Source organism: Leptodactylus fuscus, chromosome 10 (genome assembly GCF_031893055.1).
Source record: "Leptodactylus fuscus isolate aLepFus1 chromosome 10, aLepFus1.hap2, whole genome shotgun sequence".
NCBI classification, from domain to species: domain Eukaryota; kingdom Metazoa; phylum Chordata; class Amphibia; order Anura; family Leptodactylidae; genus Leptodactylus; species Leptodactylus fuscus.
The window spans coordinates 11,710,887-11,727,701 of record NC_134274.1 but is presented as its reverse complement, the minus strand read 5'-3'; the positions used below and the strand labels follow the sequence as shown (position 1 = coordinate 11,727,701).

Below are 16,815 nucleotides of genomic sequence, written 5' to 3'. Positions count from 1 at the left end.
CTAGCTTGTATAATATATATATATATATATATATATATATATATATATATATATATATAATCCTTACTATATCATAGCTTGTAAAGTGTATATATTATATTATGTACCACACTGTATTATAACTTGTATACTATATATAATATTATGTTCTACACTATAGTACAGTATATGTAATATTATGCTCAACACAAGATCATGTATAGGATATGTTTCACATTACATTATAGCTTGTATGTTATATAATATCATGCTCTACACTATATTTCTTATTGGAGCTTCTATAGTATATATAATATTATGCTGTTTATTATTGTATATATTATTGCCACTACTATTTGTCTTTGTATAATACATTGAATATTTACTATAGTATCCTAGATGGTTACTATTATGACCCGCACTATGTATTTGGGTTTGTATAGTATGTGTTATTATGACCTGTACTATTTGTACTGTACTTTATGTGCACCTTTTATAATCCATGTAATATTTACTATAGTCTACTATGGGGCTTATGTATTATTTGCACTATGTTACAGTTACATATACTGTAATATTACCTTTATTATCCCATGTGGGTATTAGTATGTCCTGGAGTTTGTAGTACTTTTGCTGTATTATATAGTATTTTTTACCTGTTGGGGGACTACAACCTCCAGCATGCCCTGACAGTAACAGGTTGCTGTGTGTCTTACCTTTACATTGCCCATGAATTGATGCAATACTTCTAGTGATACCTTCCAGAGGTCAATACAATAGTATGTAGAGATGATATAACTAAATGTGGGATTTGTCCCTCTCTGAATGATGGCCCTTATTAGATACCCCAGTGTCACTGTATTAGTTGGGCATATTAGTACCCACTGCTAGCCAAGCTTGCATAAAGAAGTGCACCCTATTGGCAGTGGTTCAGTGGGATCCTGTTGCGCCCATTAGGTTATTTGGGTTATCTGATAGGTGCCCTATAGAGGTCAGCCTCAGAGATGTCCAAGATAACTATCAGAATTCTAAAAACTATATTTCCTAGGTTATACATGTAAGAATTGTCCATATGAACAAGAATTCATTTTGTTAATTGATTTCTAAAATAGCGCCAACACATTCTGCAGCGATGTACAAAAGTCCTTATCTCCAGCGGTCAATGGATGATCATATGTTTGCATGGAGAGCTGAAGCAGCATAACAGCCATACCAATGGGGGTCATAGTGGTCGGACCCCTGCAAACTGGACATTATGGATGCCTGTGATGAAACATATACATATATAGAACCTAGATTCATAAATCGATCGTGCTAACGTGGGACTATGCAGACTCCACAGAGATGCCGTCCTGGTCAGAAGGCTGCAAGGTTATAATGTATATACCATGTAGCTGGTCAAATTCACACTAGATCTGACCAGGACCAGGTTATCTAAATTCAGTTCAGAAGAAGGAGTCTGGATCTCGCAGACATAAAATGTGACCATGTTGCTGTTATGTCAGATAGAGTGTCATTGAGATAGAATGGATATAGGGCATGTATAATGGCTTTGCAAAAAATCAGACCCCCACCTCCCAGGTCCTGACCCCTGGGATAACCCGTCTATGGTCATATGATCCATCATAGCAAGTTATTATGTGAAGTATGAATGCAGAAACTTAGGAATCTGCTGAGTGTGGCATTTCTGAGCCCTGCAACTTTGTGTCCAGCACTTGTTACTATGTATTTTTATCCGGCCCAGACGGGAAGTCTTTCTGCGTCAGGTGCTTCAGTTCTCAGTTTGTTTGTTCTTTTAGTATTTGTGTAGCAATTATATACCAACATAACCCGTCTACACAGATCAGGCTGAACTCTTCACAGTGTGCGGCATGTTACACTTGTCTATGTGTGACTACTTCATAGGGAGCCGGGGAAGGGATCAGGTTGTCAGCCTTGGGGTAAGGCGAGATGTTATGGTTATCATCATTTTTGAGAAAGATATGACCTTACTGCACAATAAGATAACACTGGGTGGAAAAAAGATCTAGTCATGTGTGATGTGACAAATAGTCATCCATATGCTTGGCAGTGTATTTAGTCTCTATTCACACTAGTGAGGCTCTCGGCTAAGTGTCGTCCATAATCTGTCTATTTTCTGATGGATTTCAACCACAACCCACTTTGCACAAACCTGATTCTCCTGAAAGTCAATGGGTCTGTAAGAAAAAAAGGCTGGTACACTGGTGGTGACTTGGCCGTGCAGGCATGAGAATATCGCCTTAAGGAACAAACCCCCCCCCCCCCATAAAAACCAACCTCTACAATCCCACTAAATCCTTTCTCTCCGACTTCTCTGCCTATAAAAGTCCCTTTTAGGCAGTTTTGGCATTCCACTCATGAACCAGGAAGCTCAGGATGAACAGTACTATAGATTCATTGCAGCGATATAGAATTGCAGTTTGGAGATAAGTTTTGACTTATCACCTTTTGCACCTTGTGGTCTATTGGGGTCCTAAAGGTTCCCGTAAGAAGTGAATGACTATATGTTACTTCCTGGAGTGTTATTTTGTGGTGGGTCTTCGCATGCTAAACATGTTTTTTGTCTGAGATTCTTCTTGTAAGTGCTGTAGGTGAACAACACATTGACCACTGTGAAAGATGTTATGAGTGTTACCCTATACTGTATAACCCATGTATGAAGTATGCAGGACAGGGAGGAGTTAAAATAGTTTGTCTCATTGTAAATAGAAGGAAAAATAAGACAAAGTAACAAGTAGATAAGGAGATGGCAGTAAGGCTGGGGACATATGGGGGTACTTGCAGAGCCTTGGACTTGTCGGCATCTAAGCTGCTCAGTGTTGGACTTGCCCACCAGAGTAATAGAGGATCCTCCACGGGGCCCAGGCTCTAACACAACTGTGGTCTAGCAGAAGACACCCAAATCTGAAGGGTCTATTTTCTATTGGTAGTTGGAGGGTGGACCCCCAGAATCATATTATCTTTGGGTCCAAGGAACCTCTCCCCAACAATGAACTGACTTCGATGTACAGTAGCCGCACAGTGGTCACATTTCTGCAAATCCCATCCATATGCTGCAAATAAAACCCGCAGCAAAGTGACCAAAGTCATTGCTATAGGTCATACCCAGGGCTGTGGAGTCTGTAGGCCTCAACAATAACTCCGATTCCTCTATTTTTCCACAATCCGACTCCGAATCCTTCATAATCGGCTGATGTCTTGGATGATCAGAAGTAACAAAGATCCTCTAAATCAGCCAATGACTAAATTCCCGGGGAAGTAACAATGTATCTAATTAATGATACAATAATTGTGTAATATAATATATAATAATTATTTAATTAGAATTTTACTCTGACTACGACTACACCCAAAACCGGTCCGGACTCTGACTATTTCTTTATTTATTTTTAATATTAACGTCATGTTTCCTTAGAAGATGCAAAGCCAATGTGACTCAGTATGTGATCAGTATTGGAATTTGATACAATGTGACGTGATACCTTCTGATATCACTATGACTATTGCCAGGTAGTATTTAGTGAATGGCACATCTCACCATTTCCATATATTACTGATCTTTGCATGCTTCTGCGCCATTTTCCATCATGTATGGCATAGCTGCAGCATTAGTCTGTGTTGTCTCCTGTCTCCAGGATTGATGACTGATGTATACTTGTATGTGATGAATGATGTTATCTCACCTCTGCCATATGTTTTTCCAGCTCTTGTTGGATGTTGTTAGGTTGCATGCTTGAGCTCGGTCTCCAGAGCCTACAGGCAATAACCATGTTTACTCCAGAGAACGCTCTGCAAACTTCAAAAACACTTTGGTAGCCATGTAACTATTGTCTATGGGGAGTCACAATGGGCAGAGAAGATCTGTAAACTCTGTTCTGTCCCTGGGACATATCGTGGTTTCTGTAGAAACGTCTCTCCAGGTGACTCTGCTACAGGTGTGAATGGGACTAAATAGGGCCTTGTTTTTAAAGGGTTCGGTTAGGCAACCTTTTTGAATATTTTGGGGGAAGAGAAAGGGGATGTGGGTAATAATGATAGTTTTATTTATATAGCACCAAAATATTCCTCAGCACTGTACAAATCATAGTGCAGGCAGAGGGCAATCCTGCAGGGGATATAGTCTTATAAAGGAGGGCAATCCTGCTGGATAGGGGGATATGGTCATATAAAGGAGAACAACCATGCAGGAGATATGGACATATAAAGGAGGGCAATCCTGCTGGATAGGGGGATATGGTCATATAAAGGAGAACAACCATGCAGGAGATATGGACATATAAAGGAGGGCAATCCTTCAGGATAGGGGGGATATGGTCATTTAAAGGAGGGCAATCCTGCAGGATAGGGGGATATGGACATATAAAGGAGGGCAATCCTGCAGGATAGGGGGGATATGGTCAAGTAAAGGAGGGCAACCATGCAGGGGATATGGGCATATAAAGGAGGACAACCATGCAAGGGATATGGACATATAAAGGAGGGCAATCCTGCAGGATAGGGGGGATATGGTCAAGTAAAGGAGGACAGCTATACAAGGGATATGGGCATATAAAGGAGGGCAACCATGCAGGGGATATGGGCATATAAAGGAGGACAACCATGCAAGGGATATGGACATATAAAGGAGGGCAATCCTGCAGGATAGGGGGATATGGTCAAGTAAAGGAGGACAGCTATACAAGGGATATGGGCATATAAAGGAGGGCAACCATGCAGGGGATATGGTCATATAAAGGAGGGTAACCATGCAGGATAGGGGGGATATGGTCATATAAAGGAGGGTAACCATGCAGGGGATATGGGTGTATAAAGGAGGGCAATCCTGCAGGATAGGGGGATATGGTCATATAAAGGAGGGCAACCATGCAGGGAAGAGGAGTGATATGGGAAAGGTATCTCGGTAGTAGCAGTGGTGCAGACCCAACCAGTCAAAGACAGGGACACAAAATATGCAGGAAAAAGGTTTATTTATGAAAAAAAAAACTTGGAAAATAAATAAACCTTGACTTCAGGCACTAAATGAGCAAAACAAGATACAGCCGTAATGTCAGGCAAAATAATACAAAAAAATATCCTGCTTGTCCGAGCAACTAACTAAACTATATGTGTGGCTTACTAACAGGCACAGAAACTAACAAGCACGACACAGTCTCACGGTAACTGGCCAAGATACCTTCTCTCATTTGCTGGATCTGCCCTGAAGTGCAGGCCCGTAATGAGCCTAGGACCCACACCTGGGCTGAGGCCTACTCCAGACCCGCACTGGACCACTCATATGTCAGAAACCTGGGGCTGATATAGCAGGATGCCATTACTTTGCCTTCTCACAGGTCATATAACAAAGGTGAACCCTGCAGGGGATTGGATCAGATGAAGAGCTTGTGGGTCTCCTGTGATAACAGTTCACGAAGAAAGGGGGCAAAGCCGTGCAATTTGGAAAGAGTTTTTCTAAAGTGCACTAATCCTAAAGTTAACGTTGTATCAGGTGAGTGCACCATATCTGACACTGGATACACTAATGCAGACAGCTTGTAATGCATATGATTTATAGCACAGGCATAGAGTGTAGGGTTACACAAAAATGCTTGTCCATAAGGCCTTGCTTTGTAGAAGAGACTAGCAGTAAATTTTTTGGGATGCACGGATTCAGTACTAAGGGACACCATCTGGGGTACTGGTCCTAGCAGACATCCAGTTGTCAAGTCCGTGGGCACATTGCTCTTCCTATGTACTAATTTGCATCCCTATTAAGGTATATAGGAATGTCATAGATAGACGATTCCCTGCTTAAAATGCTATGTTTGCACGCATGATGGCTTCTCCTACTGATAATGAGGGGGCTAGAGAACATTATCATACCGACATCTCCTTTATTCATTATACTTTTTGCTTGTCTTCCCACAATACATTGCACTAAACTAATCTCTGCTTAGGATCTATAGCTCTGTTCATCCTGAGCTGTCTGATTCATTAACTCAAGACTTATATTTGCAAGTCGAAACTGTAGGAAAGGCAATAGCAATGCAGATTTATGTAACAAGTCATTAAAAGTAACAGAAAAGATGAGTTAAAGTCATTGAATGTTGTCTGGTAATGCACTGCTTATTGTGAATGCTAGTTTGGAGCAATGTGCACGTGCTAGCAGTCATCTGTGATATAGCGAGGAGGATACGTGAGAACCTGACACCTGGAATCCAGGAGATAGCGGTGATACATGTTGTACCTAAGCACTAGGTGAGGGGTATAATAGTGAAGCATGCGGCTGGACTGGCTGCCATAGATTTCCATGTCACGGTGATGACTAATACAAGTCTTATGTAGGAGAACCTGCAGCTGGTTTTAGTTTCTATAATATTACCGATGGTTGTGTCACAGCAATTGCTACACTGGAATGAGGAACCTTGGTAATAAATAAAGGAACTTGTCCTGATGGCACAAGAGTTACGGCCATGTCCTCATTCTGTTTTACCATGAATGATGTATCCACACATAACTGAATATTATGTACAATGCGGAGTGAGGATGGGGCAGATCAGTGACTGCGCATGTGGGTGGCTATACCAACAAGTCAAGAGTATTTAGCTTATGTCACCAGGCGGAAAAGCCCAATGACTTCCATCCGATCAGCGTCGGCCTTCTGAGCATTCTGGTGTTTTGTTTATTCAAATCTGTTCAGCTATTCCACAGATATAAGCCTTTTTAATGTTGATGCAAATTAGGGTTCGGTAACACTGTGGTTCCTCTATGGGGCAGGGTCTCTATATGTCATACAATGTCATTGCCCACCTGATACAGTATATAGTAACACTATCAGAGCTTATATCTGTGGAATAGCTGAACAGATTTGGATAAACAAAATGCTCAGGGTAACGGCTCCAATCAAATGATGGATGTCATTGGGTTTTTCGGACATGGTGACCGGTCTTCATTAAATCTGCTGAGAATTGGGGTCCGCAAGTACCTCCAAGTGCCCTGTATGAATGGGCCAGTAGTGAGCATTCTTGACTACCACTGCTGGAAGTCCCACGTGACTGGAGCTCTAGTCGTGCATGCACATCAGCCTTTGCATTTGCGGTCTCTCATTCTCCTAATGGTCAGGGGTCCTCGCTGGCCTAATATACAGTAGTCTTGTGCATGGGGCCCTAATTAATAGCAGAGTTTGCCATTGAAATTTTTCGCAATTTTTTGTGTTTCATGTACTCTTTACATATAGCAGATTTAGGAGTCTCTCTATATATTCTACTATGTATGGGCTGCCAAGAAGGAGGGGAGGGAAGTGACATTGTGGTGACATATCTGGTTCTAGTTGTCACTTTTTGGAGCCACCCCACCCTGTTAAATACATACTAGCAAACCCTTTTCAGTAAGCAAATGTGGTAAAAGAGGTCACAAGAGAATCTCTAGAGATGGGAGATGATTCCACATGTATCGTGCTAAGATGTCACCTCATATGGGAGGCTTGGGACGCCTTTTGGCTTCTACACATGCAGCCAACAACTTTTCTTAAAGGGGTTTTCCAGGCTAAATAATCCAATCCAATCCAATGTAGCCTCTTCCGAATTTACCAAGCACAGCGCCATACCTTATATAGTGGCTGTGCTTGGTATTGCAACTGAGCCTTTCACTTGAATGGAACTGTGATTAGGTCTTGTGACTAATGAATGCGATGGCCTGTGAAGTGGTGCTCAGGGTTGGGGGGCCTCATTGTCGCTTAATACAGCTGATCCTCCACAAATCATGAATGGATGACATATCCTAAGGTGCTGACTCACTGAGTTTTGCTAACACCATGTATTGTTAGTAGCAAATGCAATGATGGCTCAGTGGTGTTATCTATGGAGGTGTTATCTTATATTATAATCCTATCTGTGACTGTGTGCTGCTTTAACAATCCCTACAATTGTCAAGGACCTGTCTATTGTTTGACTTAGTGTTCAGAGTGAAAACTGTTGGATATAGGACTTTTTTTTATGGAAAATTAAAAATAGAATCATCAACAATTCTTAAAGTATATTTCACATTAAAATCTGTATCCATATATAGGTCATTTTATGGTGACACATTCCCTTCAGCTTTCTTGAAACACATCGAGAAACTGACCTCTAGTTTTCGAGTATTTTCTCTGAAAGCAGTGACAGCTGGAACAATATCATGACATTGCTGCTCCTCCGGTGAGATACATGCAAGCAAAACAGGAAACGTAAATTTCCTTAGATAAACAAAACAGCATATCTTACAAGTGTGACCTGCTCCTAATACCTGAGCTATTTTAGATTTCTTCTTCTCACACTTCTAGATGATGTCAGTGAGTTGTAAGCCCGGAGAATTCTATAAATGGTAGTAAATGTGATTTTACACAGTCTACTCTTTATTATCTTGTAATGTGATTTAAAGGGACCTATCACCTCCTCCGGTTCTTTCCATCACCTAATAGCTGCCTCTCCACTGATTCCAGCACGCTTGGAATTTTCTCTCTAGCCCCCACCATTCTTGAGCAATAAGTGCAGGTTTGATGTGCTTGATATGCTATTTAGGCTCTGCCCTGTCATGTGGTCAGTGACACTGATTGGAGCTCTGAGTCACACCTCCTTTCCTACTCCTGCCTGACACCGCCCACCAGACAATACAGAGCCTAAACTGCATATCGGGCACCAAATCTAACATCACTGATTTCTCAGGAATAGTGGGGGCTAGAGAAAAAATTCTGTGTCGGAATCACTGAAATGGGGGCTATTGACATGTTAAAGGGGTTGTCCCATCACAAGGATCCTATCTATACTGCTAGTTTATGTGGATTTAAGACTTTTCCTAAATACATTGCTTTATTAAAACTGCTTTGTTTGGCCGCTATCTTAATTTCACTTCATTGTTTACGCTCTGTTTCTATGGCCCTTGGGATTATCTGCTCATTTGTCAAGTGATGTAGCTGCCTGCTCTCAGGGGGGAGGGAGGGACTGGGAGCAGCTCTGAGCTGTTTGTGTCTGATAAGTAGCGGAGCTTCTCAGATAGGGGAGGTGAGAGCTCCAGGATTTCCGAGCTCTTATCAGTCGGTTTAATTGAGTTTGGCTGATAAGGGCTGAGATAGGGAGTCCATTACCTCTGTATGTAATGCAATCTGACTCAAATCCAGCTCTGCTACATCAGCTTCACACTGTGGTAATTCATTTACAACCAATCCCGTGCAAGTGAAACCCCGCCCACCAATGTGCCGAGAAAAGCAGGAAGTGAAGAGAGCACAACAGCCTGCAAGTTAGTGAACAAGCGTCATGGGAATGCCCCTTTAAGAAGAGGAGTTAATGAAAGGTCCCTTTAAAGCTCACTGAAACAGATGGCAAGAAGAGGAGTTGCTGAAAGATCCTCTTTTAAGGGACCATGTTAGTCAAACTGAGGCACCGTGTTAGGCCTGCGTTATGCCCCCTTTGCAAATCCTATATCATATCATTTGTTTGGATAGTCAGAAGCCCCCTTACATATAAGATAGTCAACTGGTATTTCCAAAATTGGTAGATTTTGACAATTTTGCTCTAATATAGTCTTACAAATAATATTTCACACTAGCAGATAGGTGGCAAATGGTAAAAATTTGTGAACCCTCAGGCAATGCTTTCCATAGCGAAACATCTGATCTTCCTGTTTACAAAATTGTTTCCAAATGGAACACTCCAGGCAGCCCTGATACACTGCGTTACATGAGTGTTCCTTTCACCCAGAGTGTTTCTTTAAGATTCAGGATGTCTCGCTCCAGATCTGAAGTCATCATTCTGTCTCCTGGCTATTACGGATTACAGCATTTTTTCCAGCCTGTAACCCCTCTGGTTTTCATTTACTTGCTTGGTTTGCATCCTTGTTCTCCTGACCCAACCTCTTTTGATGTGTAGATCAGTCAGAGGCTATGACGTTCTGCTGATACAACTTGGAAGATATTTGTTCCCGAACCCTCCAAGCCCGAGGCATCAAAGCTTAACCTCACATTGTTGTGTTCACTTCTCCACGGAGATGCACATCTGGGATGTGGTTTTGATAAGTCGGGGCTGTTCTCTTAGCATAAAGTTGTGAACTTTACCTAAAAAGTTCTCGTTGTATTTCTGCACAGAGTTGTGTCCAAGTAACGCTTTGAACCCTCCAGGTGGTCTCCTGGAAACTCGAAGAGCGCTGTAAAATGTCACAAATGTTCCAGCCAAGGTCTACCTACTATCATCAAGTTGGCTTTAGATCCAAAATTCTCTACTGAATATTTGTGAAACATATTTTTAGTTTTCAGAGCTCGTTTTTTTTTTTTCCAAAATGTGTTCTAAAATTTTTGTAGGAATTTTGTGGCAACGGGCAGAGTTGGTTAAAAGTTGTAGAGTTGGAGTCTGGAGTCTTTTGGGAAAAAAGTTGCCGACTTCAACCTTGGCTTCAGTATCAATATATCAATATGTTGATGGCTTTGATATAAAATGATTAATTATATCACACAATTATTGAGATGTCGACTCCACAGACCTGGTAGCAATATCTCACGGATCCCAAGTTACTTCCATTCTGACATTGGCCACATCCCCACTGGTCTCTACTTTCTGGTCCACAGAAATTGCCCACCTTGGCATGTTGGTGGACTAACTGGACACAATGCCCCCTCCAATGCATTAGAATCTCATTGATTTCCATTGGAAACTTGTTGGTAGAATTTACAGACGTGGAACTTTTGGAATTAGACATCGGGGTCAAACCCTTTGTAGGTCACTACCGCCCTTCATCCTGTATGTTTATGATTTTAAAGTACACCCCAAAATGTGTATATATGGGAATGATTGATGGTTTATGTAATTGTCATCTTCCTTTTATCAGGTAACATTCACTGAAATTCCATTTTCGCTATTTGCCTTTACCGCATTGATAAGATAAATGGTAGATAAATATTCATTTGCTGGATGTGAATGTCGGCAGCTGCTTCGTATCATTTCTAGATATCGCAGCGTAAAGCTAGCCAACAAGTCTTCGTTTTGATGGAAATTGCATAAAGTTCTCTTCCTGGTGATTGTTTCTAATCCAGGTTCTGCAAGTGCACTGAGAGCGGTCCTTCTCTCTTAGGTGCTCAATACAGTGCAAAGAACACTTTAGTGTGCAGGACCACCCTCGGTGCAGGGTCATCACTGCTGACAGTTTCCCTTTAAAGGTAACACCAGTATTCTAAAGCAATATCAGATAATAGACAATAGGTCATAGGGACAGCTCAGCTGCTCCTCCCTCCTCCCTCTCACTGTACAGTGACGTCAGCACAGAGCATGCCCACAACCCTCTCCCATAGAAATCAGTAGGTTAGACTTATTTTATCCCTGAGCATCCAGATCAGTGGGATTCTTTGCTTAATATATTTGTAAATTTTTTGTGCTATGTTTGTGCTTTATAACAAGTGTCAGCCAAGGTTTGGTGTTTTCTAGGAACAGTTTCACAATCCTTCATTCAGTATTGTAGGAGCTATACAGGACAGTCACTTGCTGTATAGCTGGTGAGAGAAAGTGAAGGGTGTGGTCTGGGAGAACAGGTATGTTCCAGCCAGGCAGCTAAGGGGTGTATGGTAAAGACCCACACCAGGGAGGTCAGCTGTGTAATTAAGGCGGGATATAGACTATGTGTCAGGACTAGGAGCTGTGGCACCACACTGACAAAGCTGAGAGTTCCTGTGTGAACTGAATCTTCAAACCAGATACTGTTCCACCTGTGGTTGTTGCCAGAGCGAGAGTCTGGTAGCCAGGCTCCTGTATAGTCAGGGTACAGTTTCTTATGTCATAGTTAGTTCTCAGCCGGGAAGGCTTTTGTTTTGTTTTTTTGTGCCTTTGTAAAGGTAGTTTATGCACCTCAAGTGAATAAATACTGAACTGGAGTGCAACCCTGTCTCTGTGTCCCTTTTTCCTGCACTGCTACCAAGCATCTACCTGAGTGGTTCCCCACACTGGTCACCTATGAGCAGATACATTGGGGGCTTTCTTCCTACTCTCAGTATGCACAATGTTCGTGTACAGACAAGGTTGCCTTTTATTCTGCCCACCATTCATGGGAAAGTTCTTGATATCAGATTTTGCTTCGGACTTGACTTCTCGTCTCATTACCAGAGTCCAGCTCTCCCAAACAAAGTGCACGGCCTCCACAGACTTGTCCCTGCCAATAACCAGACTATCTGTCATTGTATGCTGCCACTGATCTGTCTCTGGAGTCTCCGACTTTCATTGACGTCCTCACTTCACTTCTGCAGCTGCAGGATTTTGGGCCGGCTAAATAGTCCTTTGGGATCTGCTGACCAACTTCCCCCACAATTTGCCTAGAGTCACTTTAAGATTCTGTAACTAGACCGTGACCTTACTAGGATGTAAGATGTGACATCATTATGTCATAAGGCTCTTAAAAGGAAGATGTCGACTTCTTATTTACTTATCAAGTCAAGACCTCCTCTGCTCTGTTACCAGCAATGAGTGATGTACAGTATTATTGCCACAGAAAGCAATAATAGTCTATGGGGGAGGTTTCTAGACATGGTCTGTGCAGGGAGGAAATAAGACATGACATTATCTATTGTCTATAGAGGTGTTATCTTTTATTGTAATACTGGCTGTGATGTTGATGAGGTGAGTGTTGCAAAGAAAAGCCATGCAGATTTGGCAAGTGTCCATCTCTTATTCGGTTCAGTACAGTTTCAGAAATAGGCCATTTTTGCTGACATTTCCTTTAAAAAACCAGGTGCTTCCTGATTCTTAAAGGGATGTAATCATAGTCATTGGTAACACCGGCTGCCATAATGGAGGAGGGGGGTATTTGTGACTAGAACAGTCTGTAGTCTTTCTATCTTAATTTCAATGCAAATTTTGCAATACTTAATTTCTCCTGCGGGAGTGCTGTAGCGAAACTGAACACTTACAGCTGGATTTCCTCATGGATTACAGCAGATTGTTATGGGGTACCAGCAGGGGGCAGTTAATTTTCAGTTTATTGGGTAAGAATAGTACGGCTTGTGTGTTGTATTTCCCTGCTAGACTACATAAACATGTTCCACAGCCCTACATTTCCCTTGTCATCACCGTGATGATTTACGACAATAACCTAAACACATAAGTTATGTCCATGGATTGTTTATTCACCTTTTGATCATTTTTGTTTGTCTTTTTGGAGTTATTTGCTTGCGCTATTTCCTCTGTAGATTCATCTGGTCGCCATATTTGGTTCCCTGGATCTGATTACAGACTCGTAATGCAATGTCTCGACAATTTCACCGAGTCATGTGACGTGGTGGGTTATTATGTCCGCACATGTGGACTGCGCTTTTAGTCTTATAGTGTGTGTATTACATAATAACTTATTAAGCATTTCTTCAGAAGAGAGATGGGAAAACTGGCAAGAAGATGAACATGTTACATCAGACGTCTGCAGGCTATTGCACTCCCGCGGATGTGACTCAATGCAGGGCATGCTGGGAGCTGTGGTTTTGAAAGTAGCAACCATCTATATACAGGTTATTTGAATACAGCGCCGACATATGACGCTATTACTGTGAACATGTACTTAAAGGAGACCTTTTACCACCTCCACCAACTAAAACTCTTGTATGTGATTCTGCCACAGTTGTAATTTTTATCTAGCCCCCACCATATGTGCTAATATGCTAAGTAGACTCTTAGGTGGGTGGTCCTGGGTTGGAACCGATGGACTGCCCACCCGTCAGGAAAGAAGCCAATTAATATATTGTGTGATGAAACTACAGCACTGATTGTTCAGAAATGGTGGGGGCTAGAGAAAAAAAATCAACTCCATCCAGTAGTAAGGTGGCTCAGGAGACTGTTGTAGACTTAGCAATAACATGTTGGGTACCAGAAATGTTTTGGCAGTGACATCACAAGTACCCAAGATGTTACTGCTAAGGTCAGTGGCATAACTAGGAATGGCGGGGCCCCGTGGCAAACTTTTGACATGCCCCCCCCCCCCCAACCGACAACGAAGACCTCGACCGACCCCCCTCCTACGCATTTCTGCGTGTTCTATTACGTCCCATAGTAGCCCCTGCACACAGTATTATCCCCCATAGTGGCCCCTGCACACAGTATTATGTCCCTTAGTGGCCCCTGCACACTTTTCAGACCCCAGAGTATAATAATTGGAGACCCGGGGGAGCAAAAACATAAAAAACTACTGTTACTTACCTGTCCCCGGCTCCTACGTGGTCTTCTCTGCTGCTGTCCATGTTCAATGACATCGGACGTCACATGACCCGGGACGCAGGCCAGGTTCATGTGACGTCAGAGACCTCAGGAAGGAGGCCTGGCCAGGATCGTGGAGAGGTAAGTAACATGCTTTTTATGTTTCTTACCTCTCCCGGTCCGCCAATCATTATACCCGGGGGTCCGAAAAGACCCCCGAGTATAATGATAGCAGCGGTAGCAGCTGTCACCGGGCCCCTAATGTCCCGGGCCCTGTAGCAGCTGCCTCCGCTGCTATGGTGGTAGTTACGCCACTAGCTAAGGTCAATTCTATTTTTTTGCTTATATTCATGGTCGACCATCTTGCCTAAGCAGCTGTTTACAGCATTCTGAATTGTGCTTTACAGCAACCACATGGACTTGTACCGTAAACTAGTCATTGGGGGAATTTACTAAGAAATGTCGCCTCGGGATACATTTGACCCATCTATTGTCGGTCTGTACTGCAGAAAGTCATAGCTGTAGATCTGTGCCAACATTTCCTCCAGTTTCTGGCATATTTTATTTTGATGAATTAAAAGTTAATTTTTATCTGCTGCATATTTTACTACTTTTCTAGTTTCTGGCATAAACTGCCATTGTCATCCTGTTTATCAGGATAATGAACTGACTTCTGAGAAGTGATCTCTACAGAACAGGAAGTGTAAAAACGGCGACATTTCAAGATTATTTTCAATACAAATAGTGAAATGCAAATTAAAAAAAAAAAAAAATTTACTTAGAAACTCGATTTACAGGTTATTTTCTGATGATACTTTCCCTTTACTATATATATGTATAACGCATCCTATGCCATTCTATGACCTTTATTCAATGTCACAGCCATATATATATGTAAACGTCCTTCTCCACAGATGTCTCGCCACCTCCTTTTGCGGAGTCTGCTACATCTCTGCTATCTGCCCCTCCGGCTCTGGTGTCATTTACATTTTTTGTCTCTATAAGTTGACACTTGTCAATGTGAGAATGGATTTCACGGTTTGGATATTTCACCCTCTCACCCAGTTTGTCTGTTTTATCTTACCCAATATAGTCTGACATTATCCTTCTTTATATATTTATACCTAGACGGGAAGAATATTTATGCAGAATTGTAGGATTAGGGCAGATTTATGAAGAAAGTAAACAAACATGGCAGAAGGAAGCATTTGAGTAAGTGGAATAGACAGATAAAGGAATCTATGTCTGTTTGCTACAGTTAATGTCCGTTGCTGTCATCCTATGACAGATGACAGCAACGGACATTAAAGGGTTGTCCCATCACAAGGATCCTATCTATACTGCTTGTTAATGTGGATGTAAGACTTTTCCTAAATACACTGCTTCAGCAAAACTGCTTTGTTTGTCCACTATCTTACTTTATTCAATTCATTGTGGCCACAGCCCTTGACTTATCTGCTCAAAAGTCAAGTGATGTATCTGCTGCTCTCAGGGGGGAGGGAGGAGGGGGCTAAGTGCAGGGAGCGAGCCTGTGTTTCTAGCTATTCCTGTGTCTGCACCACGTGACCTAGCTTCCTGCTCTCAGATAGGGGAGAGGAGCTGCTTTCATTTCTGAACGTCTTCTGTTCTCCCAGTTATCAGGCTAGCTAATTCAATTGTGTTCATTATGGCAGAGACAGGCAGTCTCTGTATGTAACACAGAATGGAGTTGCTCCTGCCTGTACTTCATAGTCCAATATTGTGCATATAGTGTTTAAGGACCTTTGATGACATCACAGGCCCTTCATCCACCCCATAGGATCACGCTGTGCGGTGGGCAGAGCTACACACTAATTTGGGGGTGGAGCTAAACGACAGGTTGCATGTGAAACCCCGCCCACCAAATGATGCAAGAAACCAGGAAGAAAGAAGATTTTACAGCAGTGAAGACTGGTGAGTATGCAACGTGGGAATACCCCTTTAACAACTGTAGTGTGGACGTGGCCTAATTCTGTTCTCTGTATGGGTCAGTAGAGCCATGAAGAATCGGGGACTATCATCATAGATGCATATATTGCTGGAAGTCTGGGAAATACTGACAACATCTGATCTGTATCTCCTGGACCCAATCCATTTTTGTGAAGCCAGCCTTAGACTGTGCAGAGACACATCGCATTGAAAAGGAAAATGGTGATACCCATTAATGGGGAATGGAAGAATTTACTAAAATGGATCTATCAGGAGTGTTGGCTAATCTGCTTTATACATACCAGTATGAGTGTTACTGGATTTGGCCGTGCACTCATCTCCTTACATGGGGCTGCTGGGCAGTCTGTCTGTCTCCCGCTTGTTAAACAAGAGCCCGATTTCTTTGATGTTAGTGTAATTTGTATGTTTTAGCCTTCAAAGCGTCTTGAGGATGTGTCTATCTGCTGCACTAAACTTGGCCATGGAAGAAGACATCCCTCCGTTGTACAATCTCTCTATTGAGAACCAGCGTGAAACTGGAAACCGCAGTGGACGGCGGCAACACAAAAACCGTGACCTTAGTGATATTTCTGCACAGTCAAGGCTTCCCTTGGTACACAGGATACCGACGTTGCTCTCGGGAGTCTATTCATTATCTTTCCTACATAGTGAACTAAGAATGGAAATCTGCTTGTTTTTC

The 16,815-nt window shown here is 42.3% G+C and overlaps 1 protein-coding gene across 1 annotated transcript in view; it reads left to right on the top strand.

Annotated features, from left to right (window-relative positions):
• ENTPD1 (ectonucleoside triphosphate diphosphohydrolase 1) overlaps nt 1–16,815 on the top strand; it is a 36,949-nt gene that overhangs the window by 1,167 nt on the left and 18,967 nt on the right. The gene's annotated exons all lie outside the window — the stretch shown is intronic.